Source organism: Aulostomus chinensis, chromosome 1, assembly GCF_037954235.1.
Source record: "Aulostomus chinensis isolate RoL2024-O1b breed Wild chromosome 1, RoL_Achi_v1.0, whole genome shotgun sequence".
NCBI classification, from domain to species: Eukaryota; Metazoa; Chordata; class Actinopteri; order Syngnathiformes; family Aulostomidae; genus Aulostomus; species Aulostomus chinensis.
In genome coordinates, this window is record NC_141320.1 from 47,086,301 (window position 1) to 47,114,253 (window position 27,953).

A 27,953-nucleotide genomic window follows, 5' to 3' on the forward strand; every position below is an offset into this window, starting at 1 on the left:
TGGAAGAGTCCTCAGCTGACCAAAAATCAATGCAGACCAACTCGAGAGGTCTAGAGGTCTTAACACTCTCGAGTGGCGCCCTGGCCTCAGGTTCAGGAGACTTACTGACCAAACACCGCCGGCAGCACTGCACGTACTCCTTAACATCCTTCTCCATCCCGATCCAGTAAAACCGCTGTCTAGCCAAGTAGAACGTCCTCTTCTGCCCTTGATGCCCCGCCTCATCGTGGATACCTCTCAGGACCTTGTCTTTCAGGTAAGTGGGCACGACATATCTGAAAGTCTTTCTCCTTGTCACAACATCTTTTGATGTGCGATACAGAACACCTGCTTTGATGGTAAGTTGTTCCCAGTGCCGGAGAAGCCGCAAGGCTTCAGCTGGCTCATGTGGGCGTTCACGTCTCGACGGCCGTCTCTGACGTTCCACAAAGTGGAGCACCCGACCCAGGCATGGATCAGCATGTTGCAACGATGTCAGTTTGTCTATGGGCAGAGGGCGGAAATCAGACAGGTCGGCAGGCAGGAGTGACTGAGCGAGTTGCGGCAAGCAGAATGCATGAGGGGGCAAGCAGTCTTTCTCTAGGGAGTGTTCGAGGACAGCCGACACAGCTTTTGAGGAAATAGGCGGGTGTTGGGGCACCGCCACTGCACTGTTGGGGGCCACAGTCAAGGGACGACGCTGCAGGCGGCTGAGGGGATCACAAGACAGCCGGAAAGCATCCTGCACACAGTCAGGTTCCAAGGCAGCTGCTTCCTCCAGAAGAGCACCATAAGGGACTGTAGTGAGTCGATGGAGAACACTGGGGTGCACAAAGGGCTCACGGCTGAGGGCGTCCGCCACCACATTCTTAGGGCCAGGAATGTATCTGATGTCAAAGTTGTATGGGGCCAGTTTCGACACCCACCTCTGTTCACAGGCGTCTAGCTTTGGCTTACTGAGAATGTAAGTGAGCGGGTTATTGTCTGTCCATACAGTGAAGTGGTGGCCCCTCAGCCAGTGGCTGAACTTGTCGCACACAGCCCACATAAGCGCGAGGAATTCCAGCCTGTGTGCTGGGTAGCGTGACTGGGCATAATTCAGTGACTTGCTGGCAAACGCGATGGACCTCGCAATATCATCACCATCAGCCAGCTGGGAAAGCACAGCCCCGAGGCCATTGGAGGAGGCATCAACCGACAGGAGGAAAGGCTTACTGAAGTCGGGGTGAGCGAGAGTGACATTGCTCAACAAAGCCTGCTTCAGCTTCCTGAAAGCCTCACCGCATGCAGGAGTCCAATCAGCAGATGAGAGGGTCCGCGATGTAAGCCGGATCGGTTTACCCTTGGTACGCTGCAGCCTCTTCCCACCAGACGTCAGCGCAAACAAAGGCTTGCTGATACCAGAGTACCCCTCAAAAAACTGCTGATAAAAACCAACCATCCCAAGGAAGGACCTGATCTTCGTGGGAGATGGGATGTCGGTGCCCTCCACCATTAGGTCACTCTCCTGCAAGCCCACAATAGCCTTGACTTTCTCTGGATCAGTCGAAATGCCCTCCTTCGTCACAATATGCCCCAGAAACTTCACTGAAGGCCTCATGAAGTGACACTTTTTGGGAGAAAGTTTGAGGTTGTGCGCCTTTAACCTCTCAAAAACCATCTCCAACCTCTGCAATGCCAGCTGCTCATCAGGGGCAAAAACGAGGATGTCGTCAAGATAGCACAAGAGGCTCAGAAAGTTTTGATCACCGAAGATAGCCATCATCATCCTCATAAATGTTGCTGGGCTATTGCAAAGTCCCTGTGGGAGCCTGTTGTACTCATAGAGCCCAAATGGAGAAGTGAACGCGGTGAACTTCCTGTCCTCCTCATGTACCTCCACGTTGTAATAACCAGAGGTCAGGTCCATGGTTGAAAAGAACGCATTCCCCCCCAGGGCGGCCAAGGCGTCAGACTGGTGAGGCAAGGGATGTGCGTCACGGACAGTGCGTGCGTTCAGCCACCGAAAATCAGTGCAGAGGCGCAGGTCGCCGTTCTTTTTCCAGACAAGAACAAGAGGTGATGCGTACTCACTTGTAGACTTCTGTATGGTGTCACGCTCCTCCATCTCAGTTAAAGCCACTCTCAGCTTCTCATAGTGTGATGGGGACAGTCGGCGATAGGGAAGTCTGAAAGGCTTGCTGTCACTCAGTCGGATGCGGTGGACGAAGTCTTTGGCTTTACCACAGTCCAGCCTGTGGCGAGAGAAGATGGACTCATACTTAGCAAGCAGGTCAACAAGCTTCGTTTTCCAGAAGGGAGACAGGTGAGTAGCGTCAATGTCAATGTCCTGTAGACCAAGGTCAGAGAGCGTAGGGCTGAGGGTCGGTCGAGCAGTACAGTCAGAGTCGACCGTCAGGCTCTTCTCGCTGGCTGTGTCAGATTTGTCAGCTGTCTTTGTCACAGTACACTTCACTTCCTCAGGTGAGTCAGCTACATAAAGGTAGTCTGTGTCAAAGTCTTCCAGTGCCACACAGGGTGACACATCAGCTATCTTGCAGTTGTGTCTCAAAGTCACTGGTCTGGGGGAGGGGTTAATGACTCTCACTGGAACCCATCCGTCGCCCCACAGCGGTGTCACAACACGGCCCACCATCACTGAACGTGGCACTGTTCTTGACTCACTTGGCTCGACAACCACCGTGCTGCCAGCTGAGAGACATAGATGAGCAGGTAGGCGACCCCAAACTAAGTGTTCTGTCAAGGGCTCCAGGGTCACAGCATGCTTGAGTTTAACAGTACCAATCTTATCAGGACAGTCATCACCTCTCCATGTCTCCACAGTGGTCAACAGCTGCAGTAGGCTCCCTTCCTCCGCAGGAATCCGACCAGACGGAGGTGCACTCCCCCCAAGGTCTCCAGAATGCTTCAGCATCCGAATGAGGTGTTTTATGACATTGCTGCCAAGAATGAGATCATCACCTTGACCCTCCACGATGAGCGTTGGAACCGAGAAGCAACAGCCAAACACCTTCATCTGCAACTCACACACACCAACAGGGTTTGTTCTCGAACCCCCACATCCAATAAGGACAACTGAAGTGGGAGAAACAGAGTCAGGAGAAACAACATTGTTCTGCTTCAGGAGAGGGAGCACCTGAGAGCTCAAGGAACAGGCCATAGAGCCGCTGTCGAGCATAGCTCTAAGTTTTACAGTATCGTGGATCAGCACATCAGTGTGAAACAGGTTATCAGTTGCAGACAGTCTTTGTGTGTTTTGAATAACCACAGGGGGGTTATCACCTGCTAAGGAGCAGAACTGTGAGTATACTGACTCAAGATCAACATCATCAGAATCTTGTGGGGACATCTCACTTGGCCCTACACTACTCCCCTGCTCGTGTGGGCCAGCTAGTTTCCCTGCTGGTTGGAACCACCAGGCTGAGCAGCAGGTAAGTCGGAAGGAGGAGCTCTATTACAGGTCATGGCTTGATGTCCAGTAGCATAGCAGTGAAAACAAAGCCGCTCTCTCCTGCAGTGAGACATGGTGTCATGGTCATCGCCCCCACAAACGGCACACGGACCCCGAGACCTGCTGCAGCCACCAGCACCTGACCTTGGCGATCTGGAAGGACGGGACGCCTCTCGCTGCAGTAGCCGCTCAAGGAGAGTGATAACATGTTCAAGCGACTGCCCCTCAGACTGTGATGTTCTGCCGGCTGTAACTGGTTGAGGGGCACGGTCAGGGGCAGGGGCCCCCCCAGCAGATTGGGCGTGGCACTGCAAAACATTTGCAACCTGGTTGGATTGCACGTTACCGGCTGGGTGTGAAGATTGACGTTGCTGGAGGCGCCTTTTCCGGTGGTGCTCGTCCAACCTCACCTGAACATCAGTAGCAGTCCACTCCTCCAATGGCTTGCAGGCGAAAACTAGAGACAGCTCAGTATCTGGACAGTGGGTGATAAACATGACTGTGACCTCACGGGGAGAATTGTCGAGAGTCTTCCCCTGTCTCTTCAGTCCATCTACAGCAGTGTCCATGGCTTTGTTAAGCCGAATCCAATAGTCAACAGCTGTCTCAGTGGGTTGAGGTTTTGTGTCATAAAAGTCAGCAAGGGGCATGAAGGAGGTCACACAGTCACCAAAGTGTTGCTTAAGTATGTCAAACACAGGCTGAGGGCCTGACTTTAAGTCTAAGGAGGGTCGACTACGAAGCCCAATGGTCACCACATCACGTGCCCTCCCCCGTAGCTTGCCCAAAACTTCATTCACCTGGTGACACAGTTCAATGCCCCTCCTACTCAGGTAAAGCCTCATAGCATCCTCCCACTCAGAGACTGAGACCCTATCAGTGTCATCCCCCCTGAAAGGCTGTGGTTCATAACTGTCATGTGTAACTGTCAAGTTAACTTTAGAAAGATCAGCTGTGGATGACTGAGTCATGTTGGCATCATTAGTTGGAATGGACTTAAGACATGAAACAATGTTCTCACCTATACTGGTGCCAATCTGTTTCACTAGGTCACTGAGAACATGGACATCCTGACTGGAAAGTGCAGATTCCCCATCCACCCCAACATCTGCAGTGGCACATGCACTATGTCTCCCCGGGCGACTGTGAGGAGTAGATGCAACATGTCTGCCTTCACTAAACCCATCCAGACTATGCAACTGACTGAACCACTGCTTAGAACCCCTACCAACACTTGATATGTTATGTTGATCCATTGTCATTGAAAAAGTGAAACAAAATCTCACAATCAAAAGCTAAGAGCCTGATACCTTTTTTTTTTGTCTTTTTTTAGCTTCAAGTAACTAATTTCCCCCTTTTTTCTCTTGACAGTTATCTCAAATGGAAAGAAAAAAACACCTTGGGGGATTTATATAGGCTATTCAATGAACCTCACTTATGATGGCGAATGACAAAAAGAAAAATATATATCCCCACTAACACACATTAAAATACACCTTCATATCAAAAACAAGTTCATTACTGCAACCCACAAGGAAACTTTTTTTTTTTTTTTTTTTTTGGTTTGTTTGTTTGTTTTGGGGTTTTTGTTTTTTTTTTTCCGTGGCACTAACAGGCCACCATACGACAAAAAAAACACAGTCCAAACCCTGGTTCAATGCAATAACCGGACTCAGGATACCGAGGGAATGAATGAAGAACAGGCGAAGCGGGCGCGTGGAGAGCCACCGGTCCCACGTCAAGCTCACGGCGTCACCATGGAGACGAACCGACCACTGCAGTCACGAACGGGTCACGGCACCATTGTAGCGGTTCTTGTACTTCACTTGCGTTGTGTATTTAAGGACGAGGTAGTCTGTTTCACCGTTGGCACACTCGCCGTTTAGTTCTCGTCTGGACTGACCTGGCATGGAGATTTAACACACAGTCAGCTTTTTATAAAAAAAGGACAGGCTCGACTGTACTGGAGCTTTATGATTCAAAATATAACTTAAACCACTCCTTCATATTAAAATAAAGTAATTAATATAAAACAAAGACAGAGCTCATAAGTCATACACCTGCCCCAGAGGCAGCGAGGTCCGACTGTTGCTACCCCCCGGGGTGCACGACCCTAAACCACAGGGGGTGCTGCCTTTAATTGCAGTAGGAAACCCCAGTTCCCGTGTTTTGTGAATGTGTTTTAAATGGCAAGTGGGATCACAACTCTTAACTTCGTTACATCAGCATCACTTTGAGGTTGTTCGAAACTCTTACCACATTACAGTAAGCATCACTGAGTTTTTTAGCAACTATCACTACATTACTGTTAGCATCATTTTAAGTTCATTAGCAATTCTTACTACATTACTGTTAGCATCATTTTGAGATCATTAGCAGTTCTTCCGACATCACTGTCGCAATATTTTGAGGTTCGTAGCAACTCTTACTACATTATTGTTGCATTATTTTAAGGTTCGTCGCAACTCTTACTACATTACTGTCAGCATCACTTTGAGTTTATTAGCAACTATCACTACATTACTGTCAGCATCATTTTGAGTTCATGAGCAATTCTCACGACATCACTGTAGCATTAAATTGAGTTCATTAGCAACTCTTACTAAATGACTGTCAGCATCACTTTGAGGTTGTTCGAAACTCTTACTACATTACTGTAAGCATCACTGAGTTGATTAGCAACTATCACTACATTACTGTTAGCATCATTTTAAGTTCATTAGCAATTCTTCCGACATCACTGTCGCAATATTTTGAGGTTCGTAGCGACTTTTACTACATTACTGTCGCATTATATTGAGGTTCGTAGCAACTCTTACTACATTACTGTCAGCATCACTTTGAGTTTATTAGCAACTATCACTACATTACTGTTAGCATCATTTTGAGTTGTTGAGCAATTCTCATGACATCACTGTAGCATTAAATTGAGTTCATTAGCAACTCTTCCTAAATGACTGTCAGCATCACTTTGAGGTTGTTTAAAACTCTTTCTACATTACTGTCAGCATTATTTTTAGGTTACTCGCAACTCTAACCACATGACTGTCAACATCACTTTGAGGTTATTTGAAACTTTCACTACATTACTGTTAGCATCATTTTGAGTTCATTAGCAATTCTTACTGCACCACTTTCGCATCATTTTGTGATCATTCGCAATTCTTCTGACATCACTGTCGCAATATTTGGAGGTTCGTAGCAACTCTTACTACATTACTGTTGCTTTATTTTGAGGTTAGTAGAAACTCTTACTACATTACTGTCAGCATCACTTTGAGTTTATTAGCAACTATCACTACGTTACTGTCAGCGTCACTTTGAGTTTATTCGCAATTCTTACGACATCACCGGAGCATTATTTTGAGGTTAGTAGCAACTCTTACGACATGACTGTCAGCATCACTTTGAGGTTTTTCGAAACTTGCACTCCATTATTGTTAGCATTATTTTGAGTTCAATAGCTATTCTTTCTCCATCACTGTCGCATCATTTTGAGATCATTAGCAATTCTTCCGACATCACTGTCGCAATATTTGGAGGTTCGTAGCAACTCTTGCTTCATTACTGTTGCATGATTTTGAGGTTCGTAGCAACTCTTACTACATGACTGTAAGCATCACTTTGAGGTTATTAGCAACTTTCTCTACGTTACTGTTAGCATCATTTTGAGTTTATTAGCAATTCTTCTGACATCACTGTCGCATTATTTTGAGGTTATTAGCAACTCTTACTACATTACTGTAAGCATCATGTAGTTTATTAGCAACTCTCACTACATCACTGTGAGCATCATTTTGAGTTCATTAGCAATTCTTACTACATCACTGTAACAAAGTTGTTTCTATGGCAGTTCCCAAAGAGGTAGAAAATGATCCAACACTGTATTTAGTTCATCAATGTACTTACTGAATGTTAGTGATTGATCCGGGATCTCCCTCTCATGCATCCCAGGCAGAATCAATGACTTAGCTGCAAGTCACCTTTTTTGAACTCTTGAACATCTGGAAGTAGTTAAAGGGGTTTTACAAGGGGGTCCCACAAATCTCCTGAGCACCAGGATTAGTTGGTATCGTTCCGACACCAGGAAGGAACTCATAAATAGTGGAGATAACACAGATACACATTCCAAGAACAACTGTCTTTTAGATCTACGTAAGCTTATATCATGTATATGCTTGACTTGTAAGTATGCGTGAGTACAAAGTATTATTAAAAGATAATATATAAGACAACAGAAAAACACTTAATATCAGTCAATGAAGAGAGCTCTGGACCCAGGTGCTTCCATCTCGGAGGAATGAACAGCTCCCTGCCCTCCAGATACCTGCTGCCATACAAGAGACACAGCGAGGGGAACGTCAACCCCCCCCCCCCCCCCCCAGAAGAACAGGGTCCTGAAGGGCTTGAGATCCTTTAATAAGCCAAGAAAGGGATTCCAGTCATGTAAGTGATTTCCTTTAGAGTCCCAGATATTCTGAGGTCACAGAACTGTAAAATGCTAACATTCTAATCATGATCTTACAAATTAATTAGCAAAGGAAAGGAATCCGGCCATGTCAGGGATCTCCTTTCATTCTGTAGAATCTCGCTTAGATTCTTTATTGTTTGAGCGTTCTCCTGTTCTATGTTTCTCTTATGTATCTTTTTCTATTATTTAATGTGAGTTCTTCAGAAATGAGCTAATGGAAATATATGACTGTGCAGCTGAAGATGACCTGTTGGTTTCTATGTTTCCTGCCCCCCACGCAGGGCCACTTGACCACAATTAATGGCGACGAGGATGGGATCCTAAACACCTGAGGTTACAGACTCGATGCAACGACTCCACTGATCATGTAGACTGGTAGGAGAACACCTTTTACCAGTTACAGCAGCAGACTCCCAATAGCAAACCTACTCAGTCCTCCACCTCTGCTTGAGCAGCTGCTGCTGCCAATGATGATCTCCAAAGTCCTGTTCCGTCACTTGGTGAACTGTCCAAGCTTCCTAAAAGAGAGCAGAACTTGTCTGCCTCACTCTCTCCCTCTGCTCAATGGAGCCCTGCATTTAGAAGAAGAACTAGAACCTGGAAACCTAGGATACCAGGACAAAAATGTGTTAAATGATGAAGGAGAAGAAGCGATTAATGAAGAGGATTGTATCCTAGAAGAGGTAGAGGGGTTGAAGGCCAAGACCAACAGGAAGAGGAAACTGGCACCCCAGACCTCAGACTCAACAGGGCCCCAGACCAGGACCGCCTCTGGACCTGTGGCATCCCCCTCAACAATAGGACAGCACTTCAGTGTCTTCCAGTGTGCAACAATGAAAATGAAAAACAGAAAGTTGTAACTGAATGCTCTCAAATAACTCTAACTGCTGAACCTAAAGTTGAATTATCAGGAGATGGAAAATCTGCTGAACTCTTAGGGGACACAGGTGCAACAGTTTCCACCATTAATAAGTCAGATGCTAACCGTGTAGGATTAGTTCCTACTTCTGAAAATATAAAAACAGTAGCAATTGCTGGAGCAACTATGCAAAGTCCATTGGAGCACCAGCCAAAGTTCAATTTGGACTCATTTCATGAGAGCATCCATTTGTAATCACTGATAACTCACCAAGTAATCTATTGGGTCGGGATTTGTTCACCAAGTGGCGTGCAACTATTCATTGTTCTCCTGAAGGCGTTCATAGCACAGTCCCTGACCATGACTCTGAATGCTTCTTCAACATGCTACAGGCTGTAAATACAGGATGCTATTATTCTCTCATGTACTCCTTTTCAATCAGATGCTGACGGTGTCCTGGATTCAGACGGATGATTTCTTAGCAGGAAAAGAAGACCTGCCAGATCATTCCAGGTTCACAGGTTTACAAGACCTCCATGTAACTCTACATGTTGATATGACAGGAACGGATGTTGCCTGCTTCAAACTGTTAGACCCAAATATGGGATCACAATTCTCTGTGTTCTCAGACACTTTGGCAAGAACCCCAAAAGGTGTTTTCTATTTACCAAACGTTGGAGGTTTGGCTTTGTCACTGTTTCAGGTTGATAAAACCTCGCCCCATATTTCCGTGGCTGTAGTAGAAGGAATAGAAGCACAACGACTCAATCCTATAGCACATTACATGACTCACAATTCCCTGGAGGAAGGGTTTTTATGATGACATCATGTACAGCCATTACAAAGGTGTAGGTTGGACTGTGACTGTGAATGGTACTTGGTATTGTAACCCAGGTTACTAGGCTCTATTTGGAAAAGTCCAGATTCCTCAATTTATTAAACAAATAAATACATAAACATCAAGTTTGATTAAATAAATAGCCTAAAATGATTTTACATGGAATAAATAAATTAGTTCATGGTTAAAAATATTAAAAAGGGTCAATAAATAGGTTAAAAACATTAATAATACACAAATTATTATATTTGTTAAAAAGGGTATTTTATTTCATGTGAATGTGCCTTTAAAATAAAAAAAAAGTGTAGTAAAAGATTGGGGTGACATGCGAAGTTCACTTGACGCAACGTAACAGATCAGACGCGTCAAGGTCAGGGGTCTCCTTCCGCTCTCTCTCTCTCTTCCGGACTTGAACGAAGTAGCGGCACGCAGACATTTCACTGCAGCTAGAATGAGCTTTTGGTGTAAGAGAGCAAGACAGATGCTGTTTTTAATTCTGCGCGGAGACCGGAGTCCTTTCTTTCTTTTTTCCTGTGGGTCGATTTGCGGACTGTGCTTTAAGAGGATGCCAGCAACCTGTAAGTTTTGCCATTAACGAGTGCGGTTAGCTAGCTTGTTAGCCGCTGCCTCGCTACGTTGCAACTGAAAAAAAAAAGGGAAAAGAAGTAATGCTGAGCTCCCGTGCTGTCCCTGTTTCTTTTAAGTGAGAGCTGGACTGCTGATGAGCCGTGTGGGTGACATTTAATCTGAAGAAGTGTGTGTTTAAATACTACTGAGTTTCTGGCCGCGTCTTTTCTTTTCCATGGTTCAAGATGCAGATTTTCTTCTGCTGGGTTCTTCCCTGATGAGGGAAGAACTCACTGAGAAGAAGACGACTCTTGAACAGCTGAGATCCCAGAGTGAGGAGAGAGAGGCAGAAAATGGATGTTTGAGGAGACGAGTTTCTACTGCATCTCAGGAGAAAGAGACCTTCACTGCAGAGTTGGCCCACCTCGAATCAAGGAAGGACCAGGACCCCACAAAGAGTGACAGTCTGAACGGTGAAGTTCAGAGTCTTCTATGTGCAGTGAGAACACAAAAGAAGAAAAGGAACAGTGCTCAGTGGGAAATCCTGGGAAATCTTCATGATTTAAAAAGCTGTTTGAAAGAGGAAAATCATGACCTTCAAGTGAAGGTCCAGCAAACTTCTGAAGAGCAAACAGACTCTCCCCTACGTCCAGCCAGAGAAGAGCAAGCAGACTCTCCCCTACGTCCAGCCAGAGAAGAGCAAGCAGACTCTCCCCTACGTCCAGCCAGAGAAGAGCAAACAGACTCTCCCCTACGTCCAGCCAGAGAAGAGCAAACAGACTCTCCCCTACGTCCAGCCAGAGAAGAGCAAGCAGACGCTCTCACATGTTCTTCTGCAGAGGAGCGACGGGATTCTGCTGCATGTCCTTCAACTGAAAAGCAGAATGATGGGGGCACCTTGGAGACTGGACCTGCTCCGGGTCAAACCAGAGGTCTACTGAGCCGTGTGACATCTGGTGTAGAAGATGCTCTGTTCATGTTCATAGTTTTTCTTTGTGTGCTTTTCCTCAACTCTGTTTTCTTTGTTTGTTATATATGATGATACCTTGATCACCACAGCAGTTGATCCCAGCTTGATTAGCTGAGTGCTTTGCAGTCTAAAGCACTTTAGTGATACCTGTGGGGTCCCTTATCCTCCCTGACCACAGGGATTCAGCCTCACTGAAGGAGAGTGAACCTTCCAGGTTGCAGCTCCTAGACTCTGGAATGCTCTCCCACTGGACATGAGGACGCTGTGGACACCTTTAGAAAGAAGCTAAAGACCCATTTGTTTAGTAATGTTATTGTTCATGATGGAATCGTCCCTCTGTACCTGCCCACACAGGTCAAGAGGTCAAATGATTCCCTGTTTAAAACAGCTCTTCATCACATGGATGTGCATCCCAACAGTCAGAGCTCACAGACGCTCCTATTCCCTCCAGTGGGAGGCACTAGGAGTGACTGATGAGGGTCAGGGGGGTCAGGCTAGTCCAGATAGTGGGTCTGTATGAGGATGTTAGGGAGGGATAAGGTAGTGGCAGAGTTCAGGCTGTAGCTGTGCTCCAACAGTTGAGACAGGGCAGGACAAAAATGACCTCCTGATGACGTTAGGAGTGATTCTTACAAGAACCAATCAATAAAAGTGGGTGGTGACCTGCTCATGTGATGCTTGTGTTGATGATTACTGGGTCTCCTCCATGCTCATTTATCATGAATGAATCCCTCTGAGTAAAACACCTGATGGCTCCTGAGTTGTTTCACAAAATGTGTGTGTGTGTGTGTGTGTGTGTGTGTGTGTGTGTGTGTGTGTGTGTGTGTGTGTGTGTGGGCAATAACTCCAAGTTTTCTATGTATAGATCAAACAATTATTCATCAGTTGGATACACTGACAGTGGAAGTTCAGGTTTCCTGTAATTCAGTTTGCAGACAACACAGAAAACTGCCCCTGACCCCTCCCCTCATTCTGGAGGCTTTAACATGAAAATGAAAATGCTGACAGACACAAATGCAAATCAGGGTATTTGACCAGAGGTGACATATTTTTAATGCTTTTCTTGTTATATTTGTTATATATGTTCTGTATGGTTATATTTGTTATGGTTGTTATGGAGTTTATGGTTATTATCTCTGTTTCTTGTGTCTTTGTCTTTGTTGTCCTCCCCTTCGTCCGTCCTGGATTTTTGACCTTGGTTGCAGGAAGCGTGTGACCTCAACTCCTTTTTCTGTGTTGCTGAACGTAGAGCCTTGCTTCATTGTGCTAGCTAAAGTGTGATCCTCCCTGCTAATTCCTTATTTCGTTGACTAATTACCCACCAAAAATTAATACCTAACTGCTTTATTTGGCTGAAGTTTAAAAGACCATCATTCTGGTAGCAACAGTCTTTCTGCCTTGTAAACACGCTAAGCTAACGATGGCTTCTCCCTCTTGTTCTCCTCTCTCCTGCTCAGGGTGCCACATGTTTTGTTCCTCCTCTTCCTCCTTTAGTGATACTGATAAGTGTTTTAATGCAGACTTTCCTTCGTGACAACCGATTTGATTTGGAAACCATCTCATCTAAATCTCCCTCCAAAAACCCTCTTCTGCAACTTTGTACCCAAGTTGTCTCCTCATCAGGCACCACAGTATCCAGTAGGTTCAGTTAAAACAGTCATCAGTGATTAATGTTTATGTTCAATGATGAGGTTTTGATTTATTCTTCTAGAATCATCTGAACAAACCCTCCTCAACACAGTGAAGCCTTCATCTGACAGGAGGAGTTTCTTTTCCCAGTGATTCCACTGGTAAAGTGAAAAGCTTCGTTCATCAGACTGGTCTGATAGGATCAACTACTGGTTGCTCTGGAGTGGAAACAGCAACCTGTCAGGAAACATTAGTCAGATCAAAGCCAAGATTAAAGCAAGAGCCTCCAGATCAAAGAGAGAATTGATGATGATGTCATCAGGGGGCTTTGATAGTGTATATATTTGTAGCTAGAATTCTGTCTTTGATCTCAGGAGGACATGAAAGAAACCCAATAGAGGAAAGTATAAGAGAGCACATTCAGCTTCATTCACTGTTACACTGTTTATACTGTTTACATTGTCTGCACTTTATTCACTCACTCCAGTCACCTTACTCTTCATTTTACATTGTGTACATACTGTATGTAGTATATTTATTGTATTTTATCTTTAATCTTATTTTTATTCTCTTATTTATTCCCACTGTCATGTCCCTCTTTTTTACTATTGTTTTTTAATGTCATGCTGCTCAGTTGTACCGTACTTTAATTGCCCCTCGGGGATAAATAAAGTCATCTGAATCTGAATGAATCTGAATTAGAAACACTTGAACTGTTCAACAGTAGAATTTGTTTGAAACAGTTTACAACACTGAGATTTTTGTATTTTCAGTTTAATTCTAACTTAAAACTGGGCATGAACATTTTTAGTCGTTCATATTCTAATATACAGAGGAAGTCATGACATTCCCTTTTTTTAACCTGTCCTGTTCAGGAAATGGAAATTTAGCTGCTATGTTGAATCAGAAAAACCTTTTGAAGTCTACTTTTGCTTCAGTCAGAAAGTGGACTGTTGTTAACTCTCACAATGGTTGGTGATTGTGGAGGAAGAGAGAATCCTTATGAACCTCTTTTTAACAGACACACATTTCTGAAGACACTGGTTCATTTTATTTTTCGTCTTCTAGCAGAGGATGGTTTCAATCCATCGACCTCTGGGTTATGGGCCCAGCACGCTTCCGCTGCGCCACTCTGCTCTACCATTGACTGAACAGTCCTTGTTTTATGAGAGCATTCTCTGTCTTTGTCTCTGCCCTGCTCTCCTGCTCTCTTTCCCCTCATTTAGTCCTTGACATGATCCATGCTCGACAGCTCTGCGGGTGGAATGAAGACCTGCGTCTGCTCTGCTCGTGCCGTCCTTCGTCTCAACCTAAATTGTTTGACCCACCTTTATAATGATCGGACTCGCTCCCGCTGAGCGCGCCAGGTGCTGCAGACAACACAACCAAACTGGCCCCGATCAGGATTTGACAGGCCGAAACATGCCCTAAAAACACCAAGAATAATATCCACCACCTTCTGAACGGGGCCTGGCCCGTCTCCTGCATCAGGGGCCGCCGCAGTCGCGCATCAGCTGTTCAACAGCTGTTCGCCGCAACACTTAATGAGACAAAGACATCGAAGCTCAAACTGCTGTTGAGGAAGCCGTGATCGTATAGTGGTTAGTACTCTGCGTTGTGGCCGCAGCAACCCCGGTTCGAATCCGGGTCACGGCAGCATGAGATAAATTTCTTTGTGTGTATTGATGGACACAAGCCAAGCAGAAATTTCCCACAATGCAATAGGGCAGTGTTTGGTCAGTGCTGAGCAGGCGTCAGTCTGAAAATGATGTCACATTATTGTGTCATCACTTGACCAGACCCAAAAGTAGGCTCAGGTATCAGTTTCTTCTCAATGCTAACATCTGCTAGCTTAGTCTGCTACTTTGATGGCTCTGTCTGCTCTAAGGTCCAGACCCCTGGATGTGGTGGTTCCCACCTGAACGTAGATTCTGTCAGCTCATGTTGTTAAATCAACTCACCAGGAACACCAGTAGATTTCAATGGACTGACAATGAGTCTCATTGAATGGTAATCATGTCAAATATGAAGTCATCACCTGAGGAGGTCTGCTGCTGGAATGAAGCTCCAGATATTCACAAGATATTCTAGATCTTAAAATAAAGCATTTTTAGATTTGATTTCTTATTCATTCAGGTCATCCAGTCATGTGACTGAAGTCATCCAGTCACGTGACTGAAGTCATCCAGTCATGTCAGTGATGTCACTTGGCAGGACTGTCATTGCCGTCTCATTCTAGAAAAGAATCCAGACTCCACATACAAGATGGTTGATGTTTTCTTGACTTGATGCTCTGACTGTCAGGGTAGATGACAGCTTCTTCTGCTGCTGCATCTGAGTGGCTAGGATTGGAGGTTTTACCTCCCAAGGTTGTTTGGTTCCAGGGGAAACTTCAAAATTCCAGTCCCCAACCTGGGCTGTTCTGAAACTCTTCTCCTGAATCACTCCTGAGTTCTTGTTAAGAGCTGGAAATGAGCTGCAGCAAGAAAAAATACCAGTGCCAACCAGATCAACTTCATGGCTGTTTTTGTAGTGATTTGGTTCTAAACAAATAAAACTGACTTGACTTGGTTTGGTGCCTCATGAGGAGAAAATTTGGGCACAAATGTTGGACAAGAGTGTTTGTGGAGGGTGTTTTTTTGTTGTTGTTGCAGTGTTGTAAGTCACTGTAACTGCAGCTGAATGATTGAACTTTCTCCAAATGTCCTCAAGATGGTTTCCAATGACATCAGTTGTCACAAGAGGAAGTCTGCATGTAAACACACTCAGGTGTGCCCAGCTATTCTTATGAGAACATTCGATCAACTTCATTCTATGTGCAGCCTAACCTTAATCTTAATCTTAATCTTAACCAACTGAATATTAATCTTTATTTGAAACTAAACTCAATCCAGACCTTCACTCTGAAAGAGCTCACAAACTGCATTGCGCTGCATCAGGGCCGGTCTTTGGTCCCCATGAGGACGAGGACTCCTGATCAGTGTTGATGATGGAAATGGTCTCCAACACCATAAAACAAGAAATACACACACGTGTAAACACACACAGTGACCCCGCATGTCGTTTTTGCCCAACTTAAATTTTCATTCATTACCCAGAACCTCTCAAAAGCCCTGAAGAAAAATTGAATATTTGGAGTTTGAAAGCCATAAATCACATCCATATCATCTCGTCCATCTCAGTCTGATCTCATCTTTGTTTGTTGTTTTTAAAGAGGGACAAATTGGTACTTGGTTAAAAAAGCACTGTGGGAAAATGATCCTGCTTTCAGGGAGGTCTTTGGTGAGTTTGCTAACAATGCAGAGAACCATGACGGAACCAAGCACAAGGCTGCTGCCCTCTGCATCACAGCTACACTTTGGAGTCTGTTTGAACTGAATGTGAAGGGTCTGACATCATCACACCAGTACAACAACAAGTGACCATGAACCAAAAGAAAACCTTCAATGATGAGTCCATGGATCTCATTGATCTGTGCCATTTCCCGATCTTCAGGTTCTGTCTTTGATTTCTTTCTTTGATCTCTAAATTCTGTGCTTTGGTTTCCTTGGTCAGTCTTTGAATTCTGGTTCGTAATAAAAAAGAACTCCCAGCATATTTCTGCAGACCATAGATAGGGATTTTACCAACTGCACCATAGCAACCCTCTTGCTGTCTGCTGTTGTGCCATTGAAAAGTAAGACAGCCTGGCAGTCAACAAACTGGGCTCAACAGAAAAATGTCAACTAAAGATGGATTAAAGACCAGGAGGAAATGTAACCAACCTACAAAGATGGAGGGGAATTGAGACCCACATGTTTGCCATCCTTGATGAACTGTCCACTGGTGCAGGGGATGAGGTCATGGCCATGATCTGGGAGCCAGTCCTGGATGTTAAATGCCCTGATGATGGACAGTGCAGTGGCAAAATGTCTGGTGCACTGACTGAACTCTGCCACAAGTGAGGAACAACAGTCAGCAAGGAGTAGAAACGAAGAGGAGAAATGGAGAGAACAGAAAGAATGAGAGATCATGGAGGAAAGAGGCTGATATTTGCAAGTGTCCTGAGTACAACACAGCAATCTAGAGAAACCATGACCTGGATTACTGAGGACCTCCACTGGCAGTTCATTTCTGTTGATCATAGGGCCATGCTGGGTGAAGCAGGAATGAATCCTGGGACTGAGGTTGTGGAGCAATGGTCACCTTTCCTGCTGAAACTGTCAATTCTTCTGCTTGGTTCTCTCCACAAAACCAGTCCCTTAACGGAGCTCAAACCCCAGTTACAGCTGTGAGAGCCCAGAATCTGACACACTGGACCATCAGGAACAGCTTTGTGCTTTCAAACAACAGAGACGACACTCAAGGACTCAGGGAACGCAGGAATCTCTGGCCTCAGCTGACATGTTGAATTTCAGCAACACTTCATGATGCTGAGTTTTGCAAACCAATGAGAAGATGAAGGAGGCCGTCAACTCCTTCAAGCTCAACATCTCCACTGCTTTACCCAGGAGGTCAGGAGGTCAAAGCAGAACCTGCACCCCCCCCTCTGATGTTTACTCCACACAGAGATGAGGGGTCTGTTCAGAAGAGTGAGCTGGAGTCTGGGCAAGTCTTTTCATTCAGTCCCTGGTTGAAACAATTGTCTCCACCAACTTCAGTATGGGTCTGGACCTGCACAGGTTACAATTCCTGTCTTGGTCCCAAGGGTTTGTTGAACCAGAGAAGCTCCAACTGGTGACGCTCATTAAAACATGCATGAAGGTCAACCTGCATTATCTGCTGTGCTCATTAGCAGGGACTTAGCTCCAATGGTAGAGTGCTAGCTTAGCATGTGAGAGGTAGAGGGATCCATGCCCTCCTTCTCAGAATACTTCAGCTTGGTCTGTTGATCAGAGGAGCTGCTGGGTGATGAATGCTGATGTTTGTCCACTGGTGTGATAAAGTGTCCCCTGTTACGGAGATGTGAATGAACACCTGCTCAGGTCAAAGCTGCAACCAAACCAGGGACTCTGAACCACACAGTGAAGGAGTTTGTCATCAAGATTCATGGCAGCTTTGAAACTTCCCACCATCTCCTGAATGTGGAGCAACTTGTCCTGCCAAAACTGTCCCCTCTTCCATTCTTAATAACACCTGTCCTGACTGGCAATCAAGCTAGGCTGCAGCGGTGAAAGCACTGAATGCAGCCAGGATACACAATGACTCAGGATACACAGGAATCTGTTGACTCAGCTGGAGAAGCAGAGGGTCCACCAAGACCAGCAGACACCTTCATTCTTGATTCTTGATTTCAAGGGCAGCCCCTTGAGATGCACCATCTCATTTTGGAGGGGGTCCTGACAAATAATGACCAACAATACAACAATAATAAAAGTAGATTCTATTTTCAACACAAGGACACACACATCATACACCCAGGTACAGGCCAACAATGTTCCCCAAAGCCCCCCCCCCCCCCCCCCACCATCCAGTATTATACAAAGTATGATCAGAGATCTCACTGCAGAATAAGAGTGGGCCTGTGTTCACATACGCATACATTTAAACACCCATCTAAATAAATACTGCTTCCATGCACCATTAAAGTACACAATGCATATTCATACACAAATATCCACATATTTACAGTACAGAGAACAAACAAGAACAAGTAGAGAGTGAATCCTGGAGAGAAAAGGGGAGGTGCATCAGAAACGAGAGCAGATGTTTGAAAATGCTTGATGATTTGAAGATGAGAAAGGAAGAGAGAGACCCAAGTGAGGAGGAAAGGTTGTTCCAATCTGATGGAGCTTTAAATACAACCGGTCAAAGCAGGATGCCGTCCCCACTGATCCTGGATCTGCTCGACGTTCCTGCCTGTTAAAAGGAAGGTTTTCATCACCACTGTTGCAGGATGTCCTGCTGATGGAGAACTGTTGGGTGGAGGTTCATTGAAGCAGTTTGGTGCTGGACCTGCTCTACGAGTAAAGAGTCATGAGAGAACTTTGTTGTGATTTGGTTCTAACAAATAAAAATGATTTGACTTGATTTGGTGCCTCAGGAGGAGAAAATTTGGGCACAAAAGTTGGACAAGAGTGTTTGTGGAGGTTGTGGATCAAAGTTCTATTGATATACAACACATAAAATCAAACAATGTGAAGCAGGCTAATGAACAATAAATCAAATATAAAAATGCTTTATTTTAAGATCTAGAATATCTTGTGAATATCTGGAGCTTCATTCCAGCAGCAGACCTCCTCAGGTGATGACTTCATATTTGACATGTTTACCATTCAATGAGACTCATTGTCAGTCCATTGAAATCTACTGGTGTTCCTGGTGAGTTGATTTAACAACATGAGCTGACAGAATCTACGTTCAGGTAGGAACCACCACATCCAGGGGTCTGGACCTTTGAGCAGGCAGAGCCATCAAAGTAGCAGACTAAGCTAGCAGACGTTAGCATTGAGAAGAAACTGATACCTGAGTCTACTTTTGGGTCTGGTCAAGTGATGACACAATAATATGACATCATTGTCAGACTGACGCCTGCTCAACACTGACCAAACACTGCCCTATTGCATCTTGGGAAATTTCTGCTTGGCTTGTGTCCATCAACACACACAAAGAAATTTATCTCATGCTGCCGTGACCCGGATTCGAACCGGGGTTGCTGCGGCCACAACACAGAGTACTAACCACTATACGATCATGGCTTCCGCAACAGCAGCTTGAGCTTCTATGTCTTTGTCTCATTGAGTGTTGCGGCGAACAGCTGTTGAACAGCTGATGGGCGACTGCGGCGGCCCCTGATGCAGGAGACGGGCCAGGACCCGTTCAGAAGGTGGTGAATATTATTCTTGGTGTTTTTAGGGCATGTTCCCACCCATCTTCACGTGGGTGACAAAAATGGATTTCTTGTAAAGATTTCGGCGCGAGTTCGGCCTGTCAAATCCTGATCGGGGCCAGTTTGGTTGTGTTGTCTGCAGCGCCTGGCACGCTCAGCGGGAGCGAGTCCGATCATTATAAAGGTGGGTCAAACAATTTAGGTTGAGACGAAGGACGGCACGGGCAGAGCAGACGCAGGTCTTCATTCCACCCGCAGAGCTGTAGAGCATGGATCATGTCAAGGACTAAATGAGGGGAAAGAGAGCAGGAGAGCAGGGGAGCAGGGGAGAGACAAAGACAGAGAATGCTCTCATAAAACAAGGACTGTTGAGTCAATGGTAGAGCAGAGTGGCGCAGCGGAAGCGTGCTGGGCCCATAACCCAGAGGTCGATGGATCGAAACCATCCTCTGCTAGAAGAAGAAAAATAAAATGAACCAGTGTCTTCAGAAATGTGTGTCTGTTAAAAAGAGGTTCATAAGGATTTTTTCTTCCTCCACAATCACCAACCATTGTGAGAGTAAACAACAGTCCACTTTCTGACTGAAGCAAAAGTAGACTTCAAAAGGTTCTTCTGATTCAACATAGCAGCTAAATTTCCATTTCCATTTCCTGAACAGGACAGGTTAAAAAAAAGGGAATGTCATGACTTCCTCTGTATGTTAGAATATGAACGACTAAAAATGTTCATGCCCAGTTTAAAGTTAGAATTAAACTGAAAATACCAAAATCTCCCCTCTTCAATCCTGTCACTCAGTGTTGTAAACTGTTTCAAAACAAATTCTACTGTTCAACAGTTCAAGTGTTTCTAATGAAGCTGAATGTTCTCCTCTACTTTCCTCAGTTGTGTTTCTTTCATGTCCTCCTGAGATCAAAGACAGAATTCCAGGTACAAATAAAGACACTATCAAAGCCCCCCTGATGACATCATCATCAATTCTGTCTTTGATCTGGAGGCTCTTGCTTTAATCTTGGCTTTGATCTGACTAATGTTTCCTGACAGGTTGCTGTTTCCACTCCAGAGCAACCAGTAGTTGAACCTATCAGACAAGTCTGATGAACGAAGCTTTTCACTGTCAGTGGAATCACTGGGAAAAGAAACTCCTCCTGTCAGATGAAGGCTTCACAGTGTTGAGGAGGGTTTGTTCAGATGATTCTGGAAGAATAAATCAAAACCTCATCATTGAACATGAACATTAATCACTGATGACTGTTTTAACTGAACCTACTCGATACTGTGGTGCCTGATGAGGAGACAACTTGGGTACAAAGTTGAAGAAGAGGGTTTTTAGAAGGAGATTTAGATGAGATGGTTTCCAAATAAAATCGGTTGTCACAAAGGAAAGTCTGCATTAAAACATTTATCAGTATCACTAAAGGAGGCAGAGGAGGAACAAAACATGTGGCACTCTGAGCAGGAGAGAGGAGAACAAGAGGGAGAAGCCATCATTAGCTTAGCGTGTTTACAAGGCAGAAAGACTGTTGCTACCAGAATGATGGTCTTTTAAACTTCAGCCAAATAAAGCAAGTAGGTATTAATTTTTGGTGGGTAATTAGTCAATGAAATAAGGAATTAGCAGGGAGGATCACACTTTAGCTAGCACAATGAAGCAAGGCTCTACGTTCAGCAACACAGAAAAAGGACTTGAGGTCACACGCTTCCTGCAACCAAGGTCAAAAATCCAGGACGGACGAATGGGAGGACAACAAAGACAAAGACACAAGAAACAGAGACAATAACCTTAAACTCCATAACAACCATAACAAATATAACCATACAGAACAGATAGAACAAATATAACAAGCATTAAAGCATTAAAAAATATGTCACCTCTGGTCAAATACCCTGATTTGCATTTGTGTCTGTCAGCATTTTCATTTTCATGTTAAAGCCTCAAGAATGAGGGGAGGGGTCAGGGGCAGTTTTCTGTGTTGTCTGCAAACTGAATTAAAGGAAACCTGAACTTCCACTCTCAATGTATCCAATTGATGAATAATTGTTTGATCTATACATAGATAACTTGTAGTTATTGCACACACACACACACACACACACACACACACACACACACACACATTTTGTGAAACAACTCAGGAGTCATCAGGTTTTTTTACTCAGAGGGATTCATTCATGATAAATGAGCATGGAGGAGACCCAGTAATCATCAACACAAGCGTCACATGAGCAGGTCACCACCCACTGTCACTGATTGGTTCTTGTAAGAATCACTCCTCACGCCATCAGGAGGTCATTTTTTGTCCTGCCCTGTCTCAACTGTTGGAGCACAACTACAGCCTGAACTCTGCCACTACCTTATCCCTCCCTAACAACCTCATACAGACCCACTATCTGGACTAGCCTGACCCCCCTGACCCTCATCAGTCACTCATAGTGCCTCCCACCGGAGGGAATAGGAGCATCTGTGAGCTCTGACTGTTGGGATGCACATCCATGTGATGGAAGAGCTGTTTTAAACAGGGAATCATTTGACCTCTTGACCTGTGTGGGCAGGTACAGAGGGACGATTCCATCATGAACAATAATATTACTAAACAAATGGGTCTTTAGCTTCTTTCTAAAGGTGTCCACAGCGTCCTCATGTCCAGTGGGAGAGCGTTCCAGAGTCTAGGAGCTGCAACCTGGAAGGTTCCCTCTCCTTCAGTGAGGCTGAATCCCTGTGGTCAGGGAGGATAAGGGACCCCACAGGTATCACTAAAGTGCTTTAGACTGCAAAGCACTCAGCTGATCAAGCTGGGATCAACTGCTGTGGTGATCAAGGTATCAACATATATAACAAACAAAGAAAACAAAGTTGAGGAAAAGCACACAAAGAAAAAACTATGAACATGAACAGAGCATCTTCAACACCAGATGTCACACGGCTCAGTAGACCTCTGGTTTGACCCCTAGCAGGTCCAGTCTCCAGGGTGCCCCCATCATTCTGCTTTTCAGTTGCAGGACATGCAGCAGAATCCCATCGCTCCTCTGCAGAAGAACATATGAGAGCATCTGCTTGCTCTTCTCTGGCTGGACGTAGGGGAGAGTCTGCTTGCTCTTCTCTGGCTGGACGTAGGGGAGAGTCTGTTTGCTCTTCTCTGGCTGGACGTAGGGGAGAGTCTGTTTGCTCTTCTCTGGCTGGACGTAGGGGAGAGTCTGTTTGCTCTTCTCTGGCTGGACGTAGGGGAGAGTCTGCTTGCTATTCTCTGGCTGGACGTAGGGGAGAGTCTGTTTGCTCTTCTCTGGCTGGACGTAGGGGAGAGTCTGCTTGCTCTTCTCTGGCTGGACGTAGGGGAGAGTCTGCTTGCTCTTCTCTGGCTGGACGTAGGGGAGAGTCTGTTTGCTCTACTCTGGCTGGACGTAGGAGAGAGTCTGCTTGCTCTTCTCTGGCTGGACGAAGGGGAGAGTCTGTTTGCTCTTCTCTGGCTGGACGTAGGGGAGAGTCTGTTTGCTCTTCAGAAGTTTGCTGGACCTTCAATTGAAGGTCATGATTTTCCTCTTTCAAACAGCTTTTTAAATCATGAAAATTTCCCAGGATTTCCCTCTGAGCACTGCTCCTTTTCTTCTTTTGTGTTCTCACTGCACATAGAAGACTCTGATCTTCACCATTCAGACTGTCACACTTTGTGGGGTCCTGGTCCTTCCTTGATTCGAGGTGGGCCAACTCAGCAGTGAAGGTCTCTGTCTCCTGAGATGCAGTAGAAACTCGTCTCCTCAAACATCCATTTTCTGCCTGTCTCTCCTCACTCTGGGATCTCAGCTGTTCAAGAGTCATCTTCTTCTCAGTGAGTTCTTCTCTCATTTTGTTCTTCTCTGCCTGGATGGAGTTGAGCTCACACTTGAGGTCACACTTCTCCTTGTAAACCATCTTCACCTCAAGCTGAAGATTGTGGACTTGTGTGTTCAGGTCTCTGATCTGAGCCTGGTTCTCCTCCCTCACAGATTCAAGGTTGCCCACCATGGCAGACATGTTCTCTACCAGCTGATATGCAATGATCTTCTCTTGTCCAAGACTAGAAACCTGTCCCCACAAATTCTGGTTTTCTGTCCATCTCTTGTCACACAGAGACTGAAGCTGATCAAGTGCACTTTTCTTCTCAGTCAGGTCTTCCTCAAGACATTTCATCTCCACCTGTTCACTCTCCCTCAGAGACTGAACGTGGGTCAGCTCTTTTCTGAGCTCATTGTTCTCTCCATCAACCTTCCTCCCCTCACACTGAAGACTGTGGACTGTTGCGTTCAGATCTTCTGTCTGAGTCTGGTTCTTGTCCTGGACCGTTTGGAGGTTGGCCACCACAGCAGTGAGGTTCTGTAGCTCCTGGATTGCTCTTTTATTCTCATGTTCAAGAGTAGAAACTTGTTCCCTCAAATTCTGGTTTTCTGCCTGTGTGTTGTCACTCAGAGACTGAAGCTGCTCAAGTGCAGCTTTCTTCTCAGTCAGGTCCTCCTGCTCTGTCAGCCTTAGAGATGGAGGAGCAGGATCACATTGACCAGGATCATTCAGTGGATAAATACAGCTCCTACTGAGATCCACCAGATCTCTGAATGCTCCAACTATACAATCCAATGGAGTCATAGCCTTCTGTCCTGGGTTGATCTGAAGATCTTGAGCCAGACTAAATCTCCTGGAACTGTGAAGTCTTTAAAGACCAAAACTGCCCCATAAATGTGGAGTCTGGATTCTTTTCTAGAATGAGACGGCAGTGACAGTCCTGCAGAGTGACATCACTGACATGAATGGATGACTTCAGTCACATGACTGATGACTTCAGTCACATGACTGGATGACAGTGTAGATGCCAATGTAGAGGTTGGGGAAATAGTCTCTGAGAATCCAGCTTGAAGCCACACCCTCCTTGTTCTTCAAAAACCCAAACAGCGACCATCAGTCTCCCTCCAATCCTGTACTTGGGTTCAGTGTTGCTGTTCCATTTTGCAGCAGTAGGTGTCGCTGTGATCCCAGGTTCAGTTCAAGAGTCCCAACTCCAGCTCATGTTGGTGACCTCAGTGGCAGGTAAAATGGTGCTTCAGTGGATCATGTGATCAACTCATGTGTGTCCTCACTGCTCCACAGGTCTGTCAAATGTTCTGTAAAATAGTTGGACCCAGCAGAGCTGCTAGATTAGGAGTTGATGGAGTCGTTGAAGCCCTGATTTCTGGGTCTCACAGTCTTTTTTCTTGGCTCCACCCACACAGGGCAGGAGAACATCCTCATAGAGAGTCAGTATTTTTCCATGTTTAACCAAATCAGCTCTCATTGGTTAAGAACAGGTGAGTTAGTGAGTGTGGTTCGTTCTAATCTGATGTCCAAGCTGCAGGGAACAGCAAAGCCAAACAGTACAGAAGCCTTTCAGCATTCATGCAGACTGGAAAGAGGCTGAAATGCTCCCTGCTTCTGGAAGGAGCAGAGATGGAGCCAGAAAAAACACAGAATTTACCCAGACTCTGATTTGAACTAGCAAGAGACTCAAGCTGGTCATGAACAGGCACTGGCATGGTATGACAGGCAGGGCAGGGGGGGACAGCAAGAAGGCAAGCGCCCCGGTGTGGAGGGGTTGGCCAGCTACCACAGCTGGGCTTTAGAAAGTGCAGATAGGATTGAATCGGCGGGGCACACTCATCAGAATAGGCAATCTAACAGCGCACCAGCCAGACCTCCTGACCAAAGACTAATATTCAGATTGTCTAACAGGAGCTGGCTGCAACAGATGCGCGAACCAGAGGGAGGAAACCACGGCGTTTCACTGCTTTACATTTAGAATCTCACGCCAAGCCGGAAAAGCAGGTCCTGAATCAGTCACGTGGTCACTGCCGGCTGAAGAGGCTTCGGACGTCACCACATACGTCATCAATACGCGCTTCACAAAACGACAAGAAGACGCGGGAAGCTTTGAACACAACAAGGAAAGAAGGAGAAGTCCGTGAACCCCCGGCCTCGGTCTTTGTCTCCTGAAGGCTGAGTGGCGCCGGTAGAACCTCAACATGTGCGCCGCGCAGCTGCTGCGGGTGTCGGTCCAGGAGCGGATCCTCGCCGCCGCTGAAGACTTCCTGCTGCAGCTGGGAGAAGGAGACTCAGCGGCTGGAGTCCCGGTGCTGAGAGCGCTGCTCACCGAGCGGCTGGCGGCGGCCGCGGAGCAGATCGTGGCTCTGCTGGAGGAAACCGTGGCGGAGTACGAGCGGGAGAACCGCCGGCAGAGGTTGCTGCTCGATGCCGTGCTGAAGCCCCGAGTCAGGCTGGACAGAGCAGGTGAGTCCCCCCAGGGACCTGCTGCATTGTTCCCAACATAAAGGGAGGTTTTAGTAGCTCAGGAAACAAAGTCCAGGAATTCTAGCTGGAGCTTCATCAGACCAAGTGGTCCAGACCAGCTGGAAAAACCCCTGAGACAAAGTCAAAGAGCAGGCAGCACAATGTTGGTGGGACTGGTTCTGATGATGGAGCTCCATTCTACCACCATCATGGATCAGAGACATGAGGAAAGCTGTGGAGCAGCTGAAGGTGGTTGCTGCCAGGCTGAAGACCACCAGACACATCAGGAGGACCAGGATGGTGATGCTGAAAGAGCAGCACAGGACTCAGTCAGCACACACACACACACACACACACACGTGTCAGCAGTCTCTCTGTCTCCTGCAGCAAGTCACATGATATCCAAATGAGTCCCGTCAGAATGAACCAATGTTACAGTCGATTTAGGGGACAAAATCCAAAGGCAAACCTCCTGCAGACACCAGTGAAGCTCTGTTGTTTCATTTCAATGCAGTTTCAGTCCAGATCAGTGAGTCCAGAGCTGCTAGCTTGACAGCTAAACACGGAGCTTCACAACACTCAGCAGGACCCTGGCTGGAGTCGTTCTGCCAGCTTGAAGTGACGTCACTCATGCAGCTCTTTGAGTGTCTCAGTGGTTCAGACCTCCAGTGCTCCAACATGAACAGGAACTTTGAAGACCATCAACCATTCATCAACAGTACAGAACAATGAGAAGAGTTTCCACTTCAGGCCATCACACTGTTACTACTACAATATTACAGTATTAGAGGTTTAGAAAGTTCACCAAATTAAGAGTAAAATGATATCAGAGGCATTGACTCAGCTACATGTAGAATACAAATGCAGAGCCAGAAAACCTGGAGAGAACCCACGTAGGAACAGGGAGAACATGCAGACTCACACAGAAAGATCCTGTGCCTGAGCCGGGGCTAGAACCCAGAACCTTGTTGCTGTGAGGTGACAGGTTGAACCACTGCACCACTGTGCCTCCTATAATAGAAACTATACAGGCCTTTTAAAAAGTTATTTTTGTTCCCTGCCCAGCCGGCCTGGGCTGGACCGGCCATTCAAGAATTGTCCCACTTTTTCCAGTGGCCAGGACATCCCTGGACCCCACACACTGACCAGGACACTGGGAGGCGGCACTCATGCTAATGCTAGCCAGCAAGTGTCTCTGGTCTTGTTGTGTCTGTAATGCGGGTCATTGTGTTCCAAATGAGCAGGAATGTTAAAACATAGAAGATTTTAATAGCTGACGGCTATTTGGTGTTGTTAGAGTGGATAAACCTCACCTTGTGATTATGAATGGACAAAAACATTCAGTGATGGGGACCTATGACCTTTGACCTGGGTGACACAACGTTGATCCCAGCATCTGAAGCCAGCGTTTCTATTCCCAGTTTGCTGACTGGTTGTCAGTAGCAGGATGTCTCTTTTCATTGAGTTGATTTCTGTTTCTGAGAAATTGAATCAAGAATTGTCCCACTTTTCCCAGTGGAGAGGACGTCACTGGACCCCACACACTGACCAGGACACTGGGAGGCGGTACTCCTGCTAATGCTAGCCAGCAAGTGTCTCCTGTCTTGTTGTGTCCATAATCTGGGTCCTTGTGTTCTGACTGAGCAGGAGTGGAACAACATGGAAGTGTTTAATAGTTGATGGTGATTTGGTGTTTTTAGAACCGTGAAACCTCACCAGGCTCAGGACCTGCTGGGTGCCATCTTGGCTGCTTCCTGATCAACATGTAGGTGGCGCCGTCAGGTTTCTGGGATGCATCCCTGCCGCCGCCATCTTGCTGAGACCCTCCAACCTGTTCACTGGATTGCTACTGCTTTGGGTATTTGTGTGGGAGAGAAACACCAATACTAAGTAACAGGGGTGGAATCATTGACTCTCTCACGATTCGATTCCGATTTTTGTCCAGTTTGCTGACTGGACACATTAACATTCCAACTCGTGAATGTGATTATGAATGGACCAAAACCATTCAGTAGAGGGGACCAGTGACCTTTGACCTGGGTGACACAACGTTGATCCAAGCATCTGAAGCCAGCGTTTCTGTTCCCACTTTGCTGA

The 27,953-nt window shown here is 45.9% G+C and overlaps 1 long non-coding RNA gene and 3 other non-coding genes across 4 annotated transcripts; 3 read left to right on the top strand and 1 right to left on the bottom strand.

Moving 5' to 3' along the window:
- Nucleotides 1-2,125: 2,125 nt before the first annotated feature.
- On the top strand, nucleotides 2,126-3,298 carry LOC147271935 (uncharacterized). Its single transcript, XR_015115817.1, has 3 exons — nucleotides 2,126-2,284; nucleotides 2,443-2,691; nucleotides 2,803-3,298. It is a non-coding gene; the product is annotated as an uncharacterized LOC147271935 (long non-coding RNA).
- Nucleotides 3,299-14,348: 11,050 nt separating this feature from the next.
- trnah-gug (transfer RNA histidin (anticodon GUG)) lies at nucleotides 14,349-14,420 on the top strand. Its single transcript has one exon. It is a non-coding gene; the product is annotated as a tRNA-His (tRNA).
- A 4,949-nt stretch (nucleotides 14,421-19,369) lies between these two features.
- trnah-gug (transfer RNA histidin (anticodon GUG)) lies at nucleotides 19,370-19,441 on the bottom strand. The gene has a single exon. It is a non-coding gene; the product is annotated as a tRNA-His (tRNA).
- Nucleotides 19,442-19,955: 514 nt separating this feature from the next.
- trnam-cau (transfer RNA methionine (anticodon CAU)) lies at nucleotides 19,956-20,027 on the top strand. The gene has a single exon. It is a non-coding gene; the product is annotated as a tRNA-Met (tRNA).
- The last annotated feature ends 7,926 nt before the right edge of the window (nucleotides 20,028-27,953 follow it).